This window comes from Numida meleagris, chromosome 1 (assembly GCF_002078875.1).
Source record: "Numida meleagris isolate 19003 breed g44 Domestic line chromosome 1, NumMel1.0, whole genome shotgun sequence".
NCBI lineage: Eukaryota > Metazoa > Chordata > Aves > Galliformes > Numididae > Numida > Numida meleagris.
This window is the reverse complement of record NC_034409.1, coordinates 58,412,572-58,429,083: the sequence shown is the minus strand read 5'-3', so window position 1 is coordinate 58,429,083 and position 16,512 is coordinate 58,412,572.

Genomic DNA, 16,512 nt, shown 5'->3' with positions numbered 1-16,512 from the left:
TTATCAACATTTTCCCTTTCTCTCTTTAAATATTGTGTATCTTCCTCTTTGTCTGAATGATGGTAATAAAAATCCTATTAGGACAGTGTAAACAATGCATATTTAGAAATTACACCACTGTCAAGGAGTTGAAAGCAGTAACAAGACAAGATTTGTGTTAGGAACCACTGTTAGCTGCCTCAAGGTAGTCTAATATTTAATGAAATATTCACAGTATTTAAAAAATTTTCATGCGCCCATATAATTTGCCTACTTACATTTCCCCCATCATCTCTTTTTCAGAAGTAGAAAACATAAGGCTTCAACAAGGAGCTTGCACAAGTTCATGAACCTGTAGCACTGTCATTGTCTGAACTCTTTCTTTATTAACATGTTTTAGATTTTGATTAACTCTTGTTGGTATGCTTGTGTTTGTGACATCTGTTTTGTTTCAGCTGTCTCGGGAAGGAAATGAGGAGCACTTTTATTGTTGGATTGACTGCCTTTAGCATCTACTGGTACGATTCATTTTTCAGTTGAAATATTGTTTTGGAATGTTGTAAAATGATACTCCCTGTAAGTCTCAAATTGTTCCTACAATGATAGTCAAAAAACTGGGACACCTAATTTTGAAGCGTAGTCATATAACCAGGTCACAAGTGTAATTGAGTGCTCTTTATTTAATGCTTTTCCCTGGTTATTCAAACGATGAAAGAAGTGCTAGGAATGTCTGAACTTGTTTAGCAAGTATGTTTTTTATTATACACAAAATTGAAAAGTGAAGATGAGAAAGGTCCCTGCAAACTGATACACTACCTGGTCTGGCCAGGAAAAAGTCATCCATCCTTCATGGAGACCTGGTTTATTAACAGGAATTATATTTTCATTCAATCCTACATGAACCTTCACAGCTGGAGTTTTCTCCACAGCCTAATACTTGCTTCGTTTTGTTAGGAATGTCCAAAACATACTATAGGCAGACTATGCAGACATACATTCAAACTCTCCTCCCCATGGTGCCTATTCTCACCTCTGATTTTCCCAAGTGACATAATAAGCCAGCTGCATAAGCGAGTCAGAAAAATTGCCCAACTCTTTGCTAGAAAAATTTATGTAGGAAAGGGGAGTTAAGGCAAAATTTTGCTGGGTTTAATGTTATGAAGGAAAGAAGAAAAATAACAAGTAAATTCATTGGAATTTATACCCGCCTGGGCTGCAACGATTTGTTTAGCATACCTCAAGATCACAGCTACTCAGACTCACTGAACATCAAGCTATCACCCAAGCTGTCACAGAACTGCCATTGATTTAAAATCTCCATTTAAACTCTCTTCTGACTACAACTTTTCAGGATTCAAATCTCACCCTCTAAGATTATTGAATGGAATTTGAGAATGGTCAGCAATACTATCTTAAAATTCAGGTGCCTTGTTATTTGGGTCAGATGAGAACAGGAAGAGCATTGTATCTGAAGTCACTTCAGAATCCAGATCACACTTAAGCTCAGGCTGTCTGAAAAATGAAGGCAAATTAAAGAAAATGGAAAGTGATTTCCTGTTCCCTGTGTGCAGAATTACTTGAACAATATTGTGAAAACTATAACACTCATAACTGTAAAAGTCATTAAATGTCTTCCATCCTGAAGAGATTTTGTTTACTACATCTCAGTAATACTTAAGATGTGGGACAAGAACTGAACTTTTATTTTTGATGAACATTCCTATGCCAAATTTTGGATTATGACTTACAGAATGCATTTCTTAAATTAACATATAAAGCAGAGTAAATTAGTCACTTCCACTGAGGGTTTGATTCTTTGTGGATGATGGCAGATTTTCTGATTTTATTTAAGGGCTACAAATAAGAATCAACATATTTATTCCAAGAACTTGAAGTATTGAAAAAAAGAAAAAAGAAAAACAAAAGAAATGAAGGCTTAGAACAGTAGCTCTGCCATAAGTGTAATTAGTTCTATCTAATTTTTATTAACAGTTCTAGAAAATTTCATCTGAGAACATGAGATTCATCAATATTATTTTCATCTGTACAATGGTGGTAAAAGTGATGGTTAAGAAAAGTTAAACTCAGTAACATATAGAAAATAAATGCTAAGTGAAACCAACACTAAGCCTAAATTCAAGCCTCTGGATGCTACCTTGCATGGGTCTACGTGTAGGACAGCAGATGGATTATCCCTCCAGCCAGCTTTAGTCTATAGACAGTGCCTTCTCTAATCCCATGAGAAACACCAGCAGCACAGCTTGCTCTTTTGTCTTGTGGCTACACCAGACCTCATTTCATGGTTACACAAGTAAATTATGGTGAGTGAATGATGGCGACTGAATGTGACTGACTATTGTGGCTGAGACCTGACTGAGATTGCTGAACTGTATCTGCAGTGTTAGGTAGAGCAGTGTCATGCACAGGAGACTACACCTAATATCCTTGCAGCAGAAAGATGAGGAATTACTTACCTGCTTGTCTGGAAATTTCTTTTGCTTCTGCCAGTCAAGCAGACTGTTTCTCCAAGGCCACAGTAAGGTAATCATGAACACAGCTGTACTCTGGAGCAGATCATTTTTTGCTGTTGTGTTCAGTTCACACTGAGATAAAACCATTTTGTTGTTGCTGTTGGCAGGTACCCTAGTGTTTGAACTCATGGGGTAAGCACCCCCATCTTATTCCATTGAATAACAGAGGACATCATCCCCAGACTACACTCCGCAATGCTTTTAAATACTATGCTCCCTTTAAAAAGAAAGGAAGAAAAACAAAACAAAAACATTCCCATATCTATTGTTTTAGGGGCTCAAAATCAGGTTTGTTTTGCATCATGTAGATGTGTATCTGTGGAAAGAATGTGGAAGGGCTGCAGGCTGTTCCCTCCTTCTCCTCCCAGTTTCCACTTAAAGGTCCAACAGATTTGAGATGAACAAATCTGTTTCCTATTTTCTGCACAATAGGGATGTAACTTTTAGCTTTGGGGAAGAAAAAGAAGAAAAGACACAAAGCAAAGTGCATAAGTTCATATAACAAACCTCAGCACGAGAGCCTGGAGAAACTAGAAAACTCAATAGGAGATGCATAATGCAATAAAAATTGCCAGATGTGAAGTTAAATAAGTGGGAATCCAGGTACTTGCAGGTCTGCTCTTTTTTCTAGCACTCATTTCCTGGGTGCCTTTGAGTAAATGAAAGAGACCTCTCTACCTGGCTGTGATATTTCCAGTTTCTGATTTTGCAAGTCACATGCATTTATTATTGCCTCGGATTATTGAAGAGGAGGCAATAGCCCATTTATCAGTTTATGCTCCCAGTTATTTAGAGGAAGCACTTTTTTCTCCACCTTTTGCTTTCTGTTTTTATATAACTCCAAGAAAAACCTTGATCTAAGCAGGAGCCCTAGACACAACGATACAGCTCTCGGTACCCTGACATAACTTAGAATTTGACCCTGGTTTGAGTATGGAGTTGAACCAAATGTCCCCACCAATCTAAATTAGCCAGTAGTTATATTTAAAGATTTCGTTACTGCAGTGAAATACATCTTTCAATATGCAGACAGGTTTGTGACAGAAATCTGCACATTGTCAGACTGCAGCTCAGGGATTCAGACAACTTGCTACAGATCCTAAAGCCATCTTGTTGGAGGTTACTCATGGAGACTCCCACATCTATCCCAGGTTCAGCAGGCTCATAGATATGTGTACAGTTGGTGAGCAATTACGTACCTCTCACATTAAACAGAAGTTGCAGTTATCTATTTCCAATGTGAGATATGCTGGAAAAGACAATTTGTGAAGGCAATTAGTCACCCAGGGAGAGCTAGCCCTTTCCTTCTAACTTGATTTTCTTTTATGACAAGGTTACCTATCTATTTGACCAAGGGAAGCCAGTAAATGCAATCATTAGGTTTTGCGTGTCCCTTCTAACTCAGAATGTTCTATGATTCTACAATTCTCCCCAAAATAACCAGGAATAGAGCAACTAGAGTCTTCAATTACCAGGCCAGTAAGGCTCCGAGCAAATATCCCAATAGTAGAAGAACTGGAAACTTGGAGAAAAATAGTAATCTTCTGCAATTAGAGATCTCTACTATAATTAGGAGGAGGAGAATACCGTATGCATTGCTTGTGTGCAAATAGCCACCAGAGAATACACTGAATTTGTAGCATCCAGCTCCACTCCCATTGAAACAATCCATCAAATGTGGACTAAATGCCGCGTCTACAGAACTTCAGTGAACTTTCTTTCCACTTGAGTAGATAAAATATCTCTTGTTCTATGTCCAAAGAAGGTCCATAATCACCTGCTTTTCTTTGCCTGTGTTGCTGGGTTAGGAAAGAAGTAAAGCAGCAATAGGGAGCTACAGTAAGTCTGGGTAAGAAAAAAAAAATGAAGATCTGAAACAATTACAAATACGGATTTCAGTCTAGAAACAGAAAGTTCAACTCCCTAGGAGTCGCATAGCAAAAGAAAAGAAAGAACCTAAAACAAAACACACACACACACACAAAAAACATCTTTGTAATTGCAATGATGTTTCTGAATTACTCATCATTCCCAGGTCCTCAGATCCAAGGCCTTCACATACATACAGTAATTTTTATAAATGCCATTCTTTTGATGTCTGAGCTGAAACAAAGAAAATGGCTGAAACTTATAGGGATTTGTGAATCCGTACTTTGGAAATATTAATATCAGGGTTTGCTAAAAAGACCTAGTTTGCTAGCTTTTCAAAATCAGAATACAAAGAATAATAGAAACATTAAAAATAACCTCTCAAACATGAGAATGTTGGAGGATATTAATTTACCAAATCAAACAACTAGTAATCCTTTTCTGCAAATACACACACATATGTTTAATTTCCAGCTACAAACCTGACATTCCTCATTATTAAAGGAGGGGGGGGGGAGGGGGGAAACCAAAATGAGCTGCAGAATTCTGCAATTCTAAACTAGATCCCCCAGGAAGAGGTCATTTTTAGAGATGGTCACTACAAGTACAAGTCAACTTGACTGGGTGAGGTGTAAAAATGTCAGGATGACTTGTAAAGTCATGCACTCACACAGCTACAGGCATATTGCTCACACGGTTTTATATTAGGGGACTTTTATTTCTGTCTACAAGCTTGAATCTACAATCTACAAACTATCTGCTGATTTACTGAATCAGCTATCATCTCACACAGTTGGACACAACTGATTAGATCTGTTCTTCCACCTAACATTTGGTACAAGGCAGAAAGGAAAAGCAAGGGGAAAGAGAGAACAGCCAGAATAACAGCTCTCAAATATATTCAGTGCCTCACATCCCACTGTTACCTACTTAAGGGAAGATACTGAGACCCGTTAACAAAATATAGATACTTCTGGAGCTATATATATATTCGTACCTGGAATAAGAAACACCAGAGCTTGTTAGAATATCATTAGTTCTGTTAGCAAAGAAATGAATGTGTTATATACACGCATTAACAGCAGTAGGCAGGCAATCATACTCTGTTTCTAGGAAACATAATCCTCAGGTTGCTGGCTAATGATGTCAGCCACAAAAACACCAAATTCTAGATCCAAAATATTTATCTGAATCACATAACATTGTTAGAGTTGCTCAGGCTGGGTAGCTCCACAGAAGCCAAAACAACATTCAGAGCTACCTTTTTAATCTTACTATTTCATTTTGAAATCTCTCATCATTCTCCTAATGTATTTAAAAAACAAATAAAAATAACCCTCCACCTACTGAGTCATCAACCTTTCGTCCACCATAAGAGAAACATCCACTTGAATTGATCTACACTCACCCCTCGGTGAGAAAACTTCTACTTTCCTGTTACTTCCGCAGAATGCTGTATCCCAAAGCTCAAACTTCTCAAATGGGAGCGAAGTACCTCATGCATTTTCTCATCAAGCAATTAGATGGTTTGGTAGTAAATGCAGAACAGACTAAGCCACAGCCAAAAGTTCCTCTACCAGTCACTGCTGTTGATTTTTGTTAGCTCCTCATTAGATAGTAAATAGATTATAGATGTTAAGCAGGCAGTGTTACACCTGATTTCCTATCAAACTACAGATTGCGCATCTGAGTTTAAATCCCAGTAGTCTCCTGCTTCAGACCCGTGGGACAAAAAATCTTTATTTTTCTGGGTCTGGGCATTCTTAGCTCACTTTCTTACCTGCAGGATCACTTGCCTTAATGGATGAGGGCAGCAGCACCCCTTGTCCTTGCATTTTTAAAAAAATGTCTGTATTAAGAACCATGCAGATCACACACTCCTTGTTTAACTTTGTTTGTCACATACAAACAGCCCCAACAGACACAGGTATGCACCTAGAGCCTTGTAGGATTATAGACAGAAGGGGAAGAAGAAGAAAGAGAGCAGCTCTAACAGTTGCCCTGTCCTTTGGTACGCCCGCTGTAAACAAATATGTCTGCAAACATAATATTTGTGTATCAATACCAACACTTGAACATGAAAATATGAGACCCAACACCTTGAAATTATGGATCGTCTTCCCATATTTACCTATTTTTAAACTTAACAACCTTGGCAACATCTTTTGCAAAAATCACTACCCAGTTTAAAAGATCCCTTGTGAGAGGGAACTGCAGTTTCATTGCAAGGAAATACTGAAGTCATTTGGCTGCAATGAAACTGCAGGGAATTGGGTTTTCTTGTTTTTTTGTGTTATTTTTGTTTGTTTGTTTTCCCCAAACAAATGATTCCTGTCAAGATTTTTTTTTCTCTGAGAATGCCTTTCTTTCCCTTAATTATAATCGCATTCCTACTGTGAAAGGCTCTGATTTTAAAAGGAACAAAGTTATTAGATTTCAGATGTAAAGGAAGGTTACATGAAAGAGGAAATTCCCAATTTAAGAAAGTGCATTTATATGTATATAAATATCTTTCTCACTTAGCTATATAGATATCTGATTTTCATCATCTTTATGGAAGATTATTGTAGGGTAAACTGGCTAGAGACCAGACTTGAAGCAGCTAAAATAGGTAAACTGATGAGGATCAAGGGAAAACTGAAATGAATGGGTGGAGCAAGAACTGGACTCTCTTCAGAGCTACATACATGTGCAAGGCCACACACATTCAGAGTTTGGGGTTCAAAAATCACAAAGATATAAAGCTGTACTGTCCTTTTTCAAAGGCACCATCAAGCAGCTCTGCTCCCAGGTGGTGGAACACCTCCAGATGTTGCTGAGAGCAGCTCCGAGCACACCCAAATCACTACTTCTCCACCAGCACTCCCAGGGAGCAGCTGGCAGCCATTTGGTGCAGCTTGTTACCACAAAGGGCCTCAGAGGATTCAGTGCTTTGTACTGCAACACTTGTGAATGTCAAAAACACTGAGCAGAAAGTCTTAATGGAGCTCGCAGTCCTTCACAGGCAAAATAGTCTTCTTAGCACTAGCATTAATAATAATAATAATAATAATATTCTTCGTTTGTCTGATTCAGCAGGAAAAGGGCATTTAAGAAATCCTTTAAAAGAGATGAGAAAGAGCACAGCTGGCTGCTAGCAGCAGCAGTGAGCAATGAAGGGCTCAGGGTGGAGGCAGGGGCCAGAGCCATGTGCAAGGAAGGTGGCTGTGTGCAGGCCCTGTCCCAGGAGATGGGTCTTAGGAGACACCACAGAATGATTCAAGAATAAGATTTCAGGGTGGGAGAGCAGCAATAAGGGAGATGGAACCATCACATTGCATGGGAGAGGGCAGGAGAACCTCAATGTCTGAAGCAGTGAAGAAGCTCCTGAGAAGGGTAGGCAGGGAAAGCACGAAAGGAAGCAAAGACCATGACAGAAATTTCTTCAACCGCACACACCTGGGCAGAAAAAAAACAGTGCTATTTTATCCTACTTACAGGATAACTGTGCTAAACTGAGAACCTGAGCTAAACTGGGGAGTGAATCAGAGGTTGCACTATCAAAATGCTCTTGAGAAGCATGGATACAGCCCTGAGGTGACCTACTCTGCCTATACTATGGTCCTGTATATCTACTGGATCACTCCTGCTAATAATCTGAGCTTACAGAAGTACTGAGATTTCCCCAGAAGTATTAGGGGCATCATTAACCTTTTGGTTACCCCGAGTCTGAAGCTGGCCTGTCCAAAGGCCTAGAGCTCTGTTCCTGTTCGCTGCCGTGCCACAACATGCACACACATGCATGCAGAAGTTTGACTCTCACATCCTCAGGTTGGATATTAGGAACAATTTCTTCTCAGAAAGAGAGGTGCTGCACTGGCACAGTCTGCGTGGCCAAGTCACCGTTCCTTCAGGCATTCAAGAAATGTGTGGATGTGGCACTGAGGGACGTGGTTTAGTGGGCATAGTGGGGGTGGGCTGGCAGTTGGACTTAATAATCTTAGTGGTCTTTCCAACCTTACTAATTCTGTTTCGATGATTCCATCCCTTTCCTCCTCTCCCCCTAACTGCTTACACCCTCTTTACAGCTCTGCCAGAAGCAGCAGCCCAGCTCCACAGGAAAATAACACAAGGAAACTCATCCCAGCCAAGGCTTGCGCTTCTTCACTTTTATTCTGTACATTTCCACACAAGTCACAATACAGAAAAAGTGTCCAAAAAGAAAAGCAACCAGCTCTTTCATTGTATACAGATTTGCTCTTTCTCCCAGTTTAAAATCTCCTTGTTTAGCAGCAGCACAGTGATCAAGATACTTCGTATAAATAGGAAATGCAAGAATATCCAGGAAGAAAATGCTTTCTTACTTTGTTACAAAAAAATACTTCCCCCTTCTCCTGTCCCCCACCACTGCTAATTATCTGGACCCTGATATTCTGTTAAATGTAGCTGCATTTCATGGGTGCTGCTGTGTGCCTCAGATTCCTTTTGCCAGCTGGCAGCCTCATGATGCACAGCTCCAGGGCATTATGCATGGGGTCAGGTAGCATAAAAGAGCCCTTTGTGATGTTATTACAACTCCTGGAACAGATGTGTGTTCAGATAATAGGATATGTACAAATACTGGAACTCTGAATCCTCTTGAAATGTTGGCTGAATATGTGCATTTATTATTTGGCTTTATTGCTCCATTCAGGGGCCTAAACACACTACTTAACAGTCCAGATTCTGATCTCTGTCACACCTTATTTCATCTGGAGTGAAATCAGAAGATTGGAATTTGTCCTTTATCCTTCCTCTACCACCTCCAGGAAACAACAATTGAGTGAATCCACTCTACAGCCTGATGGAAACAGCCTTTCCATCATGAATCTGTCCATCAACATCCCACATGACCACAGCTCCTCTGATAAACCACCATCTTGGCCTTGTTCCTTTTTGCAGGAGACATCCCCAGCTCTCTATCTTCTCATTAACTCTTGTCCTTGTTCATCAGTTTTAATCTCTCATTTGCTTCATGTCCAGAGCAGATGCCAGCATGAAGACCAAAGATGTCTGGCTCCTTCCCCAGAAATATTTTGCATCAACAGACCCCAGTGGTGATTTTGGGGCTGTTGGAGAAGACACTCCCATAGTAGAAAGAGGCAACAGTGAGGGGTATTTTCTGTGACAGGCCCTTCCAAATGAAACACGCTGTGCCCAGTGAACTCAGTATGATGATATATAACTGCTCTAAAATTCAACAACAAAAAAATTTATCCTAAGGAAGAAGGGCAACCATTTGAATGCTTTTAGTGACTAGAAATGTCACCTGAGGTAAAAAAAAAAATAATGTAGAACAAGATAGTTCAAACACAGAAACCAAGCATGAAAAGTGAGAACTAGCTTATTAGAAACTTGCCACCTTCCAGGACTCTTTACTACCTCAATTTAAGTCAACTCAACTAAAAAGCATGGGACAGAGCTAGTCCCACCTTCCTTCAATAAACAGCTCTAAACGAAGCACGATACTAAATGGGAGCAACATTACAAGGCATGACGGGAAACTGGTGAATGGTTAATATAATGGAAATTTTTGGCCACACAAGGCAAAGCACCTTACCTGTTTGTTGGGGAGGTTGATGTCATCCTCATTTTACAGATAAGGAAACTGAGGCACACAAGATTAAATGACTTGCCCAACAAAGACTCAGTGGCAGTGGCAGGAATAAAACCTCAGCCTCCTGACTCATTACCCTTTGCCCTATCCCTTTAACCACAGTAACTCCAGAGAGATATGCTGATTAATTACAACACATAGCAAGTGTTTTCCCTATTCTGTGACACATCATTATACTTGTAAACTGCCAAAAGACAGAGGCATATCATTAAACATAGCGATCAGCTTCTGCATAACCTTTATGTTTTGTAAAAAAAATAAGAGGTCAGTTCTTGCTCTGAATAAATCCCCGCTGAGCTAACAGTGACAGCCTCATAAACCATCTCCAGCCCTTATGTACATTGCATTTTCATTAGCACGCACTTGCAGCTTGGTGAGTATTTGTATCCACAAGAAAATAATCTTTCCCCACAAAGCATCATGGTTATTCCCGGTGAGAGTCTACAAAGCCATAGCTGTTGTAAAAGCTATACAGAAAGAAGTAAAGTAGCAGTAACAGTGGCACAGAGGAAGGCTTGTAGTTTGTAGCAAAATGTTCTGCCCACTGACTCAGAGAGGACACTGAAACCTCCATAGACTGCCAGAAGGTTTGCACGGGAAATGCAGAATTATGAATTCTCAGCTATATCATCACCTAGACTTCCCAAAATCATTCAAAAGTCTCCTGCTTCCAAAAAGCTGGCAGCATCCAAAATGACTGGCAGAGAGTTTACAGCACAAAATAATGCAGGAAAAATAGCCTTCATATCCCACGTGTCACCTTGCAGAGCTTTATACAGTGAAATGCTGGCAGTTAAATTCCCCATTCCCTTCTCCAGTGCACTGCATATTCATGGGCCAGTGGCCAAAGCTGGCAACTCCCAAGCCTGCTTGGGAAGGGATTTGAGCCCTTGATTAGTTTTCAAGTAGGGTTGCAGGACACTGAGCATATGCAACTGCCCCAGCAGTAGGATGAGAAACATACTTGATGATCATAGCTTGGGAGAGCCCTCATAAACTGAAGATTTGTCAATGTCCATATGCATTTTACACCCTGCCTGGCTCATGGTGGAATGCTGGGAATATGTAGCCTCCGAAGAGGTGCCTCTTTTTGCTGGTAAGGTGATATATGGATTTTTCTGCACATAAGGCAACCCCCTTTCCCTAGATCCGTGAGGTGCAGCACTAAGCCAGAGAGAGGCAAAGCTCCCAAGGGCTGCTCACTGCTTTGAAGGCTCAGCCACTTATTTTCTTTTCTCCCAAAGCTGCTGTGTGATCAAAGGCGGCAGATGGAAAAGAATCACTCTGCGGTGACAAGTAAACGGAACAAGAAAACCTGATAAGGCCCTGCCATCTCCCCGTGATTTTTTCTGAGCAGAAAGCAGTGTGGCAGCAGAGCCGGCCACTTCACACCAGAGAACAGCACATTCACTCACCAATTGGAAGCAGCTGCCATTTCTTGCAAGCATGTCACAGAGCAGCATGGTCACATTTGCCCAGGCAAAAATATTTAACAGAAAAATGGTGAAGAGAAGGAACGTGAGAGTAGAGCAAAAAAGGAAAAAAAAAAAAAAAAAAAAGACCAAAACCACCAACAACAACAAAGAAAGAAGACTCTATTTTTTTTCCCTATTTATATTAAGTTTGGGAAGGCTGTAATCAACTGCTCAAGTGTGAAATGCCCAAGTCCATCATGCTTCCCATTTGCTTAATCCTGAGACATTACAGTTACCCTTAGAAGCGCCCTTTGTGCTGCATGTCCCAGTACAGCAGAATTTTAATGTTCCAACCTATGGCTGGGTATGGTCAGAGGACATCCAGCCATCTGTGATGCTGGTCAAGCAGAAGTGTCCCAGAGGCAAACAACTGAACAGAATTTTGACCTTTCCAGTCAAAAATCAAGGCAGCGTGAACTAAGGAAGAAAACTGATCAGAAAGTAAAGACTCCAGTGAAAAAGGGCTGAAAATGACCGGGGGGGAAAAAAAAAGGAAGGAAAAGCAAAGAGCATTCAAGATGATTTTAAATCAGATTTAAATAAAATTATGTTCCATTTCCTTCCTGCCATTAGCAGCCAGCAAGCTTACCTCTTTTCTCAGATTGATGTGAGCGTACTGCTATCACATGCCAAGGAGGTAGGGACACTATTACAATAGTGGCAAGACTACAGGAGAAAACTCACAGCTGCACCCAACTCCTATTAAAACAAACACATCAATAATAGTTTTCCCATTCTGAGCCAAAAAAGCAGTGGATCTGGAAAAAGGGCTGAGCTGCGAGATAGGAGAGGGAAAACTGTAATTTGCTTTGTGGCCTGTAGCAAGCATGTCTTTTATGTGACTTTCTTACCATTCATTTGGAAGGAAAATCTCTGGCACCCCCAAAAGTAGATATATATGATAATAGTGATAAATTACTCATTTCAGTGATCAACAACTAGCACTGCAGCTCTCTGCTCAGAAAATAGCATTGCTTACAGAATCCATTCTGCAGAGCCTGCATTCCCGGGATCCAGCATAGCTTTACTTTTCTAATCTCGCCTCCTTTCATTTTCTGTGTGAATGACATATAGGGATTTTTTTTTTTTAACAATCCTACACAAGGGGGACTATCCATGAGAGCCCAATTAGCAAAGTCAAAATTGCTCATGTCTGTTGAATCAAGCTCAAGAGCTTCTTGAGTTTCTTCTCCATACCTACAAATCTAACTGGTTCCTACTGTTCCTAGACAAGACCTGTATTTCTGAATACGTGTAAGAGCAAGAACTGCACTCTCCCTCTGCCACATGCTGAGGAAAAAAAGTGATAATTGAAGGTCATTAAGACAGTTGGAACCAGAAGGCCATTTCCCTCATTAAAATAAAGGGTAAGGCTAAGTAATGAATTGCTGTGTGGTTCATGCATTAGTACTTAGCTAATTGCTGCAGCACTTGTCATGATGGAGCACTGGATTGCAACCACACACACTTTGCTGAGTGGTAGGTTACACGTCAAGCATACTCCTAGACAGGGACTAATTGAAGAGCCAGGTGTTACACTTTGCCAGCAAAAAGATGCTGGCTCTAGATGAAGCAATTACATATGCAGTACTATATTGCTAAAGCAAATGGTGCTTATTTCTTGCACATCAAACTGCTACAGCTTCTGTGTACTTTATATATGAAAGCTGGAGCTGTTAACCTATTGGGGAACTCTGAAATACCATTCGCATATCAGCGTTCTGTTTCTAGTAGATGAGGGCAAAATAGCATAAACCAAATTTCTGAAGAAAGCCTCACCTCTCATCTGTGCTCTTGGTTATTCACCTTCTTGTATGTATGTTTCAATAGAATCACTGCTGTTTCAGGTTCCCAAAATCTCCTCCATAAAAGGAAAACAGGAGCATAAGCTAGACCGCTTTTAAAGGGCTAAGCAAAGAATTCTTTCCAGAATTATAGATGTGTTTATGTTGAAACAATTGCTTTTGTTACAAAGCATCCCCCTGCTTAGATTTCTTGTGTGTTACATCAGAATGAGGAGTTTTTAAAATGAGAGGCCTGTCCTTCCCACTCAGGATAACTGAATACATGTGTACTGCATAGGATAGATTGTCTTTTTTTTTAAAAAAAAAAACTGAGAAACAAGAAACTGCAGCTGAGACTGGAATGTGGCACCCTATAAATAAGGCAGGAGACAAGATGCACTCTGATGGCTGAATACAGTAAGGTTATTCAGCTCTAAGCCTGCCTAATCACTGAAGTCAAATGTAATGAATTTACTGGCATGATCAAGGCCTGCGGGAGGAATTTCCCCCCTTTGCAGTAGCAGCACCGTACACAGGCCAGGAAATCCCTTGGCCAAGGTGGGGGCCATTGCTGCAATGCACGTGTACAGGGGACAAGAGAACACTGCTCTCTGTGGGTATTGTCATGGGCAGGGGTGCTGGAAATTTGCTAGAGAGAGAAAGAGAGGCCCCGAGCTCTGACAGAGGACACTGGGAAAAGCAGTCAGGAGAAGCATGGTGTCATGGCACAACTTGGAGTACACTTAGCCATGGTCCCTCCTTTGGCTGCTGGGCAGTCCATCCTTCCCAAGCCAACTTTTAAACAGAAGTGAGAAACTGACAAGGTACTTAGCCTACTTTTGGGCAGCCTATGCCAAGCTGCTGCAGTCTATTGGCACTGGTAACTCCTCAGCAAAGGCTGGAATATCCTGGCCCCTCTAAGCATTCTGTTTGCCCCAGGAGCTGGGTGTGAGGCTGGGTTATAACTACTCTTGAAGCATTTTCACAGTGCAGTCATGAGATGCCCTTCCAAAAGGAGTTACAGCACTGACGCTTGAGACACATCCCCTGCATAAAATTCTGGTCTGTCTTCATCAATATGCTGGCAAGTCACTTTTGGCACATTACCGAGTCTCCATTGCAATCAACTGATCTTGGCAGGCAACTCGTGGGATTTTAAAGCTGTAGCTATCCATTACTAAGAAAAATAGTTGCCTGCTTTGTTGCTAAGAAAGCAAAATGGAAAGATGAGTACCACCACAGCAAACCCTGTGATACTATATCCTGTAGCCTCACAGGTATCCAGAAAGGCACGCTTTTATGATAAGCTGTTAAAAGGACCACTGAAATAACTAAAGATACTCACGCTTGAGGCTTTAGATTAATTAGGAAACAAAGAACCAATGCTATTTTGGCTCAGATTTCAAAAGGAAAATAACGAGAGGAAATAATGTCTGATGAATGGAAAAGAACAGATACAATGGAGAAATAAATGTTCATTTCAATATAGTAGAATAGTTCTTATACAGAAGCTTAAACACCCTTCTTGCAAAGTACACCTTCATGGATGTTAGTCTGATGCAACAGATGCAAAAAATGGAGGTAAGAAAATGACACACCTCAGATGGATCAGCATAAGGAACTGCTTCCTTCTTGGAATATATGAAATGCAAGGTCATAATTTTCCTTGGAGTGTTTTCAAGGTATCCATATTTCCACCATATTCATGTATTTCTTGTGTATCGTTAAACACCAGCAAACTTTAGATTACTAATGTACCTTGTCCATTTCACAGCTTTTACCAAGAATCAGATCTTCTCAACATGTTTTTGACAAACTGGAAGGGTCAACACATAACTGCACCCTACAGCAGGCATCTGGTACAGCTTGAAAGGAAAATAGTCATCTTCCAACCGCAAGTTTGTGTGCTAGTGATTTTCATTACCATGCATGACTCTGTCACGGCAAAAAAAAAAAAAAAAAAGGCAAAAATGAGCAAAAGAGGATGTTCAGTACTGCTAAAGGAGTACTCCACTGCCATGCCAGAAAAAGAAAACACAACTATTAATCCACAAAGTGCCATCTCTGCAAATACAACTGGGAAGATCAATGGCAACAAAATATAAATGTTGTTCTTTTTTCTTTATGTCAACAGTACTTCTATAAGACAGTCCTTATGTAGCAGAATCCAGGCTACAGCGCCATGAGTTGATACTGAACAATTCAAGTGCTGCTGGGGAAAAGCAAAGGTGATAGGCGTCATTAAAAACACCTACACGTATCTGAAAATGTAAAACCACAGACAAGTCTTCATGTGAAATAATGAAAGCATCACTGGAGTATGAGGCCCATTCTGTGAGCCAGTGCAAAATTTGCCTTGCACTCCTCCTGTCTTGCATGAGTCATTCAGCCTTACACCTCACAATACTGAAGGGTACTATAATTAGTGAGAAAGGTATGACACCATCATGCCTTGGAAAATACAGAATGATATCTCTAGCATTGAAGCATGAAACAATAAAAGTAACTGATGCTATTAAATAACAAAAGTAAGTTTATTTTATCAATGTTATAAATATTTTATTTCCCTCCAATTAACTCCAGAATGAGATAGTCAAACTGGTACAATGGAACAATTCAGGAGCTCCTCAGTTCTACTGAAAAGGGTCCCCTTTAATAACAAAAATGGAAAATGACACTTTGTCAGTCCATCAACCTCAGCATCTGAGCTTCCCTAGGTACCTTGTTATTCAAATGGCACAGTTCTAAAAGTGTGCATGAGTCTATATATATGCATACTAATATTTATAAATATACATATATATAGCAATATACACACATATATAGACACAGCCACAGAACAGATACTTTTAGAAAATCAAAATGTTTCATGTGTGATCTAAGTGGGCTTCCAGTGGTCTCTACACAGTGCAGACACAATGATACTGTGCTAAGCTAGACCCCAAGTACTCAAGAGATTCAGTATGTGTGTGCTACCATTAATGGCTGAGGTCTGCCTGCTTCTAGAGGCTGTCCAAAATCAAGAGTCCCACAGCATGAAGGAAGGAATAGGAAATAATCCTACTGCATCCTGGCCCCAAACTTCATCCCTCAGTGAACCAAGCTCTGATATCCCTGGCTGTGTGTGAGCCATCACAAAAAATAGTACACATGCTCTGTTATCTACATACAATACATTGCCAGTATCTAATGCATTACTTGCAGTGCTTTGGGACACCTTGAATGTTAAAAGGCACTAC